The following is a 10,237-nucleotide window of genomic DNA, read 5'->3' as shown; positions in this document are numbered from 1 at the left end:
TCAAACATAATCAGGAGACATTACTTAAAGTAGATAGGAAAATAACTAAACAGGATGAATATGAATACAATTTTATTACCACCTATAATGTATTCCTCAAGGAAATACAACAAGTTTTCCAAGAGCACTGACCCATCCATTTAAATGATCCATTCTCGGTAAATAATTACCATACCCAAAAAACCCGACATTAACCTTCTGTAAAGCACCTACAATTAAAAACATTGTGGCCTCTATCCAACTCAAATCCGAGTGTAATAACAATACTAAAACTGTGAATCATTCATAATAATCATACAATATTTTCAAATGCAACTTAAGAAATTGCCTGAGTTGCTCCTCTTGTCATGGCTTTACCACCTTTTCCTCTAACTGTACTGGTGAAATATTCTCTATTACTTTTTGTGCATAACTTCTTTTGTGATATACGCCATTGAATGCCAATGTAAAAAGAGGTATGTTGGGAAGACAATTCAACCCCTGCATAAGAGAATTAACTCCCATAGATCAAACATAAGAAAAGGTTTTCTCAAGCATGGATTATCCCATTATTTTAGTATTAAGCATAGCAAAAACTATAAAAATCTCGGCTTTAGTCCCATTGACAGGGCCGGCATTAGGGTGAGGCAAACTGGGTATTTGCCCAGGGCTCCCAGTCTCACAGGAGCCCCCAGCCAGTGGTGCTCCACTAATGTAGGCAGAATCACGAGGCTGCTATTAGGCCGGTGAGTCAGGGGTGTCCGGTGTCATCATCAGCTCTGGGTCCCCCCTCCTGGCACCGCACATTTGTGAGAAGGTTGTGGGATGCAGTGACAGACAGAAGGCAAAGCAAGAGTTAGCAACTTTACTTTAACAGGGGGATACTCCACGCAGGGAGGTAAACCGTTAAATAGGGAAATATTCTGGCGGCAGCGGTCAGTCTCCGGTACCTTCCGCTTAATTGATTCAGCCAGGATTGGGCAGGCCACAGCACTATCCGAGTCCCACATAGTCCGGCAAATGTATATTAGCCAGTCAGGGTGCACACGTCTGTCCTGCACCTGGTCTCTCTTAGGTGCCACGTGCGCTGTACTCACGGCCTCGCAGAGTATGTCACCTCGTTTTCTAGTCACCACCGGACACCCTGTATGTCACTCTCTCCTGTCTCCACTAGCGACGGCGGAGGTACGCAGACTGCTTCCGCGCGCGCTATGGCTGCTGCACCCTAGCCACACCCCCTACTTCTGGGTGCAAAGGATTGTTTAGTCTCTTATGCTTTCCCCCAGACAGAGGAGACAGCCCCGACAGTTCCAGACCTGGCACAGAACAGGTACCCGCGGCCCGGTCTTCCTCCTTACACATTCATCCTAGATGCTGATACACTTGAAAGCAATGATGGAATAGGGAGCGTTAGATGGCACTCCCTCTCCTAATATTGTCCCTCTGCAACTGACATCTCAGCGAACGAGCATGATGATGTCACTTCATCATGCCACACTGTGCTGGGTAGTGGAGTTGCTGATGAGAAGCAGTGCAGAGACTGGAGTATCTGAGGAATGGGGAGAGGTGAGAATTGTATTTATTTTTTTAAATCAATAAGTACATTGTGGTGGCCATAATACTGGAGGATTATTTAGTGCATTATACTGTATGAGCTATATGGGTATGTACTATATGGGGGCTGCATTATACTCTGTTGAGGGCTATGGGGTGCATTGTACTATTTGTACTATATGGGGGCTGCATTTTAATATACTTTATCAAGGACTATGTGGTGCATTATACTGTATCCACTACTTGGGGCCTGCATTATACTTTATCAATGAATATGGGGTGCAGTAATAATAATATAATAATAATAAATTTTATTTTTATAGCGCCGACATATTCCCAGCACTTTACATTTCGGAGGGGATTTGTACAGACAATAGACATTACAGCATAACAATAATCACATACATTAGATTATAACAAATACCAAGAGGAATGAGGGCCCTGCTCGCAAGCTTACAGTCTATGAGGAAAGAGGTAGACACGAAAGGTGGGTGGTAACAATTGCCCTGATTGTATGGACCAGCCATAATGTTAAGTGTGTAACAGTACAGACACAGAGGGCTAATGGATGCATAAAGCATGTGGTAACATGATGCGGAGAACCTGGTTGTGGTAATACTTTTGGCTGTGCCACACAGGGATAGATTAGGTTAATGTGTTGAGGCGATAGGCCAGTCTGAATAAATGCGTTTTCAGGGCACGCTTAAAATTGTGGGGATTGGGGACTAATCGTATTGACCTGGGAACTGCATTCCAAAGAATTGGCGCAGCAGTATACTATATGTACCATATTGGGGCTGCATTATACTCTCTTCAGGACTATGGGGTGCATTATACTGTATGTACTATATGGGGGCTGCATTATACTCCATTGAGGACTATGGGGTGCATTGTAGTATGTGTGCTATACGAGGGCTGAACTATACTCTGCCGAGGATTATGGGGTGCATTATACTAAATGTACTATATAAGGGCTGCATTATACTCTCTCAACGACTATAGAGTGCATTGTACCATGTGTACTATATGGGGGCTGCATTATATTCAAATTGAGGACTATGGAGTGCATTGTACTATGTGTACTGTATGGGGACTGTGCTATACTCTATTGAGGACTATGGGGTATACTGTACTATATGTACTATACGGAGGCTGCATTGTACTCTAACAAGGACTAGAGGGTGTGCATTATACTATATGGGGACTGTATTATACTCTATCAAGGACTATGGGATGTGCATTATACTATATGTACTATATGGGGGCTGTATTATACTCTATTGAGGACTATGGGGTGTGCATTATACTATATATACTATATGGGGGCTGCATTATAGTACTCTGTAGAGGACTATGGGGTGTATTATAATGCATGGGGGACTATGGGGAGTGCAATATACTGAATGGAGGACTTTGGGGGGTGCATTACATTATATGGAGCACTATGGGCTGTGCATTATACTCTATGGAGGACTATGGGGTGTGTACTATATTATATGGAGGACTGTGAGGCACATTATACTATACTTGAGGACTATGGGGCGCATTATACTATATGGCAGACCAGGCTCGAATGGCCCAAGGGGAACAAGGGAATCCCCCGGTGGGCCCCTGTGCAGATCTGGGCCACCAACATTACTGTATGGGCAGTACTTTGTATAACTCACTTGATTCACTCTGTACAGAAAAAAGCAGAATCTTATTCATTAATCAAACTACCCAGTTTATTATTATATAGAGATATAGGTAAATTTGTGAACGAGGGAAGTGTAATATTTGTATGCAGGTGAAAAGTGGGCCACAAAGTCAATGTTACTGGTGGGCTCTTGGCACCCCAGTCAGACACTGTGGCAGACTATAAGGTTTGCATTATACTATGTGAAGGACTATGGGAGTGCATTATACAATATGGAGGACTATGGGGTGCATTATACTATAAGGAGGACTATGGGGAGCATTATACTCTTCTATGCTATACAATTTGTTTTCTGCTTAACAATTCATCTCATAGATGTCCCGCAGAAATTGAAGCTGAACAGTACAAAATGAGAGAACAAAATTCAGAAGTCCAAACTTAAAATAGAAAAATGCAGCAAAATATAATAATCTCAAAACTTCATGGTATCTTTGAATTTATATATATTCCTGAAGGTCACTCCTATTTGTTGTATCTGTGGATACTGTCTTATTGCGTTTTAATATATACTTTTTATGTGGCTTTCAATAAAATTAAGGTTTTTTTTATACATTGTCAATTGTAAAGTTCTTTTCTGGGTTTTATATATTCATGAAGGTGCTACGCATAGTTCCCCTTTAATAATATATAGTACTGTCAAAACGTCTAAATTATGTTTTGCTGTATTTCACAATCCAAGGCATGTGTGTACTGCTCCAAACATAGTTACATCAAGTGCAGTAAATGTTTCCAGTTTAGATAATAGCATCAAAGAGAACTCCTTTGTGCAATGCTCATATTTCATTACACCAATCCACCCTCACTATATCAAAGAGAAATGTCATCCAACAGTTAACAGCAACTACTAATTTATGCTAGACAAATGTGCCAGCTAAACCACAGGATTGAAAAATACATATTACCTGTGGATGCAAACAGAGCTAGCAAGAGAATGTAACTCCACTCTGCCTCCCCTCTGCCGATGCGCGTTTCATTGTTGCTTCTCCCTGGGGGCATCATGGAAGCCTATAGAGTGTATTATTGTACTGTATATTGAGGACTATAGGGGTGCATTATATTATATGGAGGACTATGGGGTGTGCATTATTGAAAATGAAGGACTATGGCTACTGCATTATGCTAAATGGAGGACAATGGGGAGTATATTTTACTATGTGGAGGACTATGGGGTGCATTATAGTATATGGAGGACTATGGGGAGTGCATTATATTATATGGAGCACTATGGGGTGTGCATTATTGAAAATTAAGGACTATGGATACTGCATTATGCTAAATGGAGGGCAATGGGGAGTGTATTTTACTATATGGAGGACTATGGGGTGCATTATAGTATATGGAGGACTATGGGGAGTGCATTATATTATATGGAGCACTATGTGGTGTGCATTATACTCTATGGAGGACTATTGGGCGTGCACATTACTATATTGAGGACTATGGGGCGCATCATACTGTGTGGCAGACTATGGGGTGTGCATTATACTATGTGAAGGACTATGGGGGGTGCATTATACTATGTGGTGGACTATGGGGCACATTATACTAAACAGGCAAAATGCTACCTGTTTATCAGGTGATTGGATTGCTTATACTTGAACAAAAATCATTGTTCTTTGCAGCACATTGACTGGTGAAAACTTTTGATGTGCTGCTGATAACATGAAACTGTATGGGGACAGATTGATCTATTAGTGATTATTCTGTCCTCATCATTTTTTGTCATCATGTTTAAATAGGCCGGGACTCAAGCGCCGAACGACTTCAATAGTGTCGATCGTGCTTGTTTAACGGCCTAAACTCAGTGCATGTAAATGCAACTGAAGTGTTTTTGTGTGATGTATTCCTTTGATAAAGTCATCAATATATAATATATACAGTATAATTTTTATGCTAAGTGCAGTTTAATACCTTATATCAACTTCCTGGTTGAAATTATTGATGTATTTCACATGATGAATATATTAACCCCTTTACCCCCAAGGGTGGTTTGCATGTTAATGACTGGGCCAATTTTTACAAATCTGACCACTGTCCCTTTATGAGGTAATAACTCTGGAACGCTTCCATAAATACTGGTGATTCTGGCACTGTTTTCTCGTGACATATTGTACTTCATGATGGTGGTAAAATTTCTTTGATATAACTTGCGTTTATTGGAAATTTGGTGAAAATGTTGAAAATTTCGCAATTTTCCAACTTTGAATTTTCATGCCCTTAAATCACAGTAATATGGCACACAAAAAACTTAATAAGTAACATTTCCCACATGTTTACTTTACATCAGCACAATTTTGGAATCAAAATTTTTTTGGTTAGGAAGTTATAAGTGTTAAAAGTTGAACAGTGATTTCTCATTTGTACAACACCATTTTTTTTAAGGACCACATCACATTTGAAGTCACTTTGAGGGGTCTATATGATAGAAAATACCCAAACGTGACACCATTCTAAAAACTGCACCCCTCAAGGTGCTCAAAATCAGATTCAAGAAGTTTATTAACCCTTCAGGTGCTTCACAGGAATTTTTTGAATGTTTAAAAAAAGTGAACATTTACCTTTTTTTCACAAAAAAAATTACTTCAGGTTCAATTTTTTTATTTTACCAAGGGTAACAGGAGAAATTGGACTTCAACAGTTATTGTCCTGAGTACACTGATACCTGATATGTGGGGGGAACCCTGTTTCGGCACATGGCAAAGTTCGGAAGGGAAGGAGCGCCGTTTGACCTTTTCAATGCAAAATTGGCTGGAATTCAGATCGGATGCCATGTCACGTTTGGAGAGCCTCTGATTTGCCTAAACAGTGGAAACTCCCCACAAATGACACCACTTTGGAAACTAGAACCCCAAGGAACTTATCTAGATGTGTGGTGAGAACTTTGAACCACCAACATCTTCACAGAAGTTTATAACGTACAGCCGTAAAATTAAAAAATCATATTTTTCCACAAAAATGATCTTTTAACCCCCAATTTTTATTTTCCCAAAGGAAACAGGAACCAAAAAGTCATTGTGAAATTTGTCCTGAGTACGCTGATACCCCATATATGAGAGAAAACTACTGTATGGGCACACATCAGGGCTCAGAAGGGAAGTAGTGACGTTTTGGAATGCAGACCTTCATGGAATGGTCTGCGGGTGTCATGTCGTGTTTGGATGTGCCTAAACAGTGTAAACCCCCCACAAGTGGCCACATTTTGGAAACTAGACCCCCCAAGGAACCTATCTAGATTTGTGGTGAGCACTTTGAACCCCCAAGTGCTTCACAGAAGTTTATAACGTAGAGCCATAAAAATAAAAGAAAATTTCCACTAAAATGATTTTTTGCACACATTTTTTTATTTTTTCAAGGGTATCAGGGGAAATTGGACCACAAAAGTTGTTGTGCAATTTGTCCTGAGTTCGCTGATACCCCATATGTGGGGTAAACCACTGTTTGGGCGCATGGCAGAGCTTGGAAGGGAAGGAGCACCGATTGACTTTTTCAACACAGAATTTTCTGGAATTGAGATCAGACGCCATGTCGCATTTGGAGAGCACCTGATGTGCCTGAACAATGGAAACCCCCAATTCTAACTCCAACCCTAACTCTAGCCCTAACCCTAATGGGAAATTGGAAATAAATACTTTTTTTATTTTTATTATTTTTCCCTAACTAAAGGGGGTGATAAAGGGGGATTTGATTTACTATTTATAGCGGATTTTTATGTTTGGCAGCTGTCACACGCTAAAAGACGCTTTTTATTGCAAAAAATAATTTTTGCATCACCACATTTTGAGATCTATAATTTTTCCGTATTTTGGCCCACAGAGTCATATGAGGTCTTATTTTTTGCAGGACGAGTTGACAATTTTATTGGTGCCGTTTTCAGGCACGAGTTTTTTGATCGCTTTTTATTCTGATTTTTGGGAAGCAGAATGAACAAAAAACAGCAATTCATGAATTTCTTTTGGGAGGGGGGCGCTTACACCGCTCCGCGTGTGTTAAAATTAATAAGGCAGTTTTATTCTTCGGGTTAGTATGATTACAGCGATACTTCATTTTTTATGTTTTGGCGCTTTTATACAATAAAAACAATTTTATATAAAAAATAATTGTTCTTGCACTTTTATGATGATAAAGCATTGTTTTTTGCCTTGCTTTTTTTTTTGAAGGGGTTCACCAAAGGGTTAACTAGTGAGACAGTTTTATAGGGCGGGTCATTACGGATGCAGCAATACTAAATATGTGTACTGTTATTGTTTTTGTTTTGTTTTTTACAAAAAAAGAATTTTTTAGGGAATATTTTTTTTCTTTATTTAGGAATTTTTAAAAAAATTATTTTTACACATGTAATTTTTTTATCCACTTTATTACATTGTCCCAGGGGAGGACATTACTATATAGTGTCAGATCGCTGATCTGACACTTTACACTGCACTGTGCCAGATCAGCAATCTGACAGGCAGTGCAGGTGGCTTCTTAGAGCCTGCTTGCAGCAGGCTCTAAGAAGCCACCTCCCTGCAAGACTCCGAAGGCCCCTGTGGCCATCTTGGATCTGGGGGCCTGCAGGGAGGAGGCCCTCGGAACAACACAAGCATATTGCATTGTTCTGAGGGTCTCAGGGAAGCTGAGATGCTTCCCTATGCCCCCGGTACACTGCGATCATGTTTGATCGCAGTGTTCTGGGGGTTAATGTGCCGGGAGCGGTCCGTGACTGCTCCTGGCACATAGTGCGGGGTGTCAGCTCTGATAATCAGCTGACACCCGGCCACGATCAGCTGCGCTCCCCCCGTGATCGCAGCTGATCGCGATGACGTACTATTCCGTCCATGGGCATTAAGACCCAGGGTATATGGACGGGATAGTGCGTCATATTTCAGGAAGGGGTTAATGGATATATAATTTATGATAAGTTTAGCCTAATGATTTTATTGTTTTTTTATGATAACATATATAAAGTGTTGCAATAATTGTTATTTGGTTTTGTTTTTACAATAATTGACGGAAATATTTCAGCCCAGAGTTTTTGTTTTTTTGATTTTTAAACATATTTTTATATCTTTAGACAACTCATATATTCACACATATCTTAGAACTAATTGTTTCTATGAACAGACATATACAGTTTTACCTTTTAAAATGTAGTTTTATATTTTTACTCATGAAATCACAGCAGACTAGAATTCGTTATTCCTGTTCATTGCCACGTTACAGCTTCTTTCTTCGTCCTACGAATACTATGCTTCTTGCTGAATCACCAGGCAGAGACAGAGGCTCTCTGGCCTAGTTACTACGTATACATCATGGCTGACCTACATTCAGTCTCAGCGGTGGAGGAATTCCAGGAGATCACTGTAGTACAATGAACGGGACATTCCAGCTGGCATACATTCTCACGCATATGTCCCATATTCAGTCATTTCATACCTCCTCATTCTGAAAATCCCAAACTCTTGTATTACAGCGTGGGACAGTATGATGGACAGGAAAGGGATATTGTGTTTTTTTTATTTTTGTTTTTTTTACAGGATATGAGGGATTCTGTGGAATTATACATTAGGTGAGTATGACTGTTTTTTATTTTTAAGTAAAAATGAAAAAATGTTTTGTTTTATTTTATTACAAATAAAAGACTTTATTCTGGCTGTGTCTTCATTTACCATATAACTATAGGATTAGTAATGAATGTGTGTCTTATAGACGCCTCTCCATTAGTAATATGTGGGCTTGATGTCACCTGATAATACAAAGGTGACATTAACCCCACAAATATGAACCCCACTTGCCACCACTGCAGTGCATATAGGAAGAGCCGGGCAAAGCGCAAGAATTGGTGCATCTAATAGATGCGCCTTTTCTGGGTGGTTACTGCTGATAGGAGCAGTATTCCCATCAGCCGACACCAGTGACCTGAAGTGAACTTTATACCTCCAATCACAACTGCCACTTACTGAAGAATCAGGTAAGGTTACCAGAGTTCACAGCCTCTAGGGCTCCCAGCAGCTAAGTGGACTGGAAATCTTAAGGGAGACTTTACGAGAAAATTTAAGGTACTGTAGTTTCCAGCTGCTTGAAGATCTAAAGACTGTGAACTAAGGTTACCTTGGGTGTGTATTTTACTGTGCATGTTAATAAATAAATAAGTGAAAAAAGCAACGTCAAGTGCCCCTTATTTTTAAAAGCCAGCCAAGGGAAAGCAGACAGTTTGAGGCTAGTGTTATTATTCTGGGAAGGGGCCAATGTCCATCAAGCTTCTCAACTTATTAATATCAGCTCACATTTGTCTGCCGAGCTTCTACTGGTTATTAAATTGGGCGGACCACCAAATAAAGACATGCAGTCCCCCAATATTTAATACCCAGCAAAGGCTAAAGAGACAGCTGTGAGCTGATATTAATTGGCTGAGAAGGGGCCATGGACATTGGCCTCCTCCCAGACATATAACATCAGCCCTCAGCTGCCACAGAAATGGGGGAAAAAGAGGGGATTTGTCGGGGAGTGTTTTGCTCAATTAAAGGACTAATTTTCACTACAGGGTTATTAAAGGGGGTGTCTTATAGACGCCTCTCCATTACTAACTCCTGGGCTTGATATCAGCTGATATTACAAAGCTGATATCAACCCCAAAATATTATCCCGCTTGCCAATGCACCGGTGCAAGCGGAAAGAGTTGAGCAAAACTGCTGAAGACTGAAGCTTTTACTATGGGAAAGGGCTAATATTCATGGCCTGTTCCCAGCCTATTAATATCATCCACCAGAGCAGTCTGCTTTAGCTTAGCTGGTTATCAAAAATGGGGGGCCCCCATGCCTTTTTTTTCAATAGACCCCTTTATTTTTTATAACTAGCCAAAATAAAGCAGACAGCTGAGGTCCGCAGCTCGCAGCTGTCAGCTTTACATGCACTTGTTATAAAGAATAGAGGAGACCCCATGTCTTTTTTTTTTTACACAGTGATCCGGCCAATTACAGCCTTGCCAATACTTGACATAGCTGTGATGGGGCCAGAAGTGCCAACACAGGA

This window comes from Dendrobates tinctorius, unplaced genomic scaffold, assembly GCF_039654945.1.
Source record: "Dendrobates tinctorius isolate UK_male_01 unplaced genomic scaffold, ASM3965494v1 ptg000256l, whole genome shotgun sequence".
Taxonomy (NCBI): Eukaryota; Metazoa; Chordata; class Amphibia; order Anura; family Dendrobatidae; genus Dendrobates; species Dendrobates tinctorius.
The sequence above is the reverse complement of the archived record's forward strand: the minus strand, read 5'-3'. Positions refer to the sequence as shown.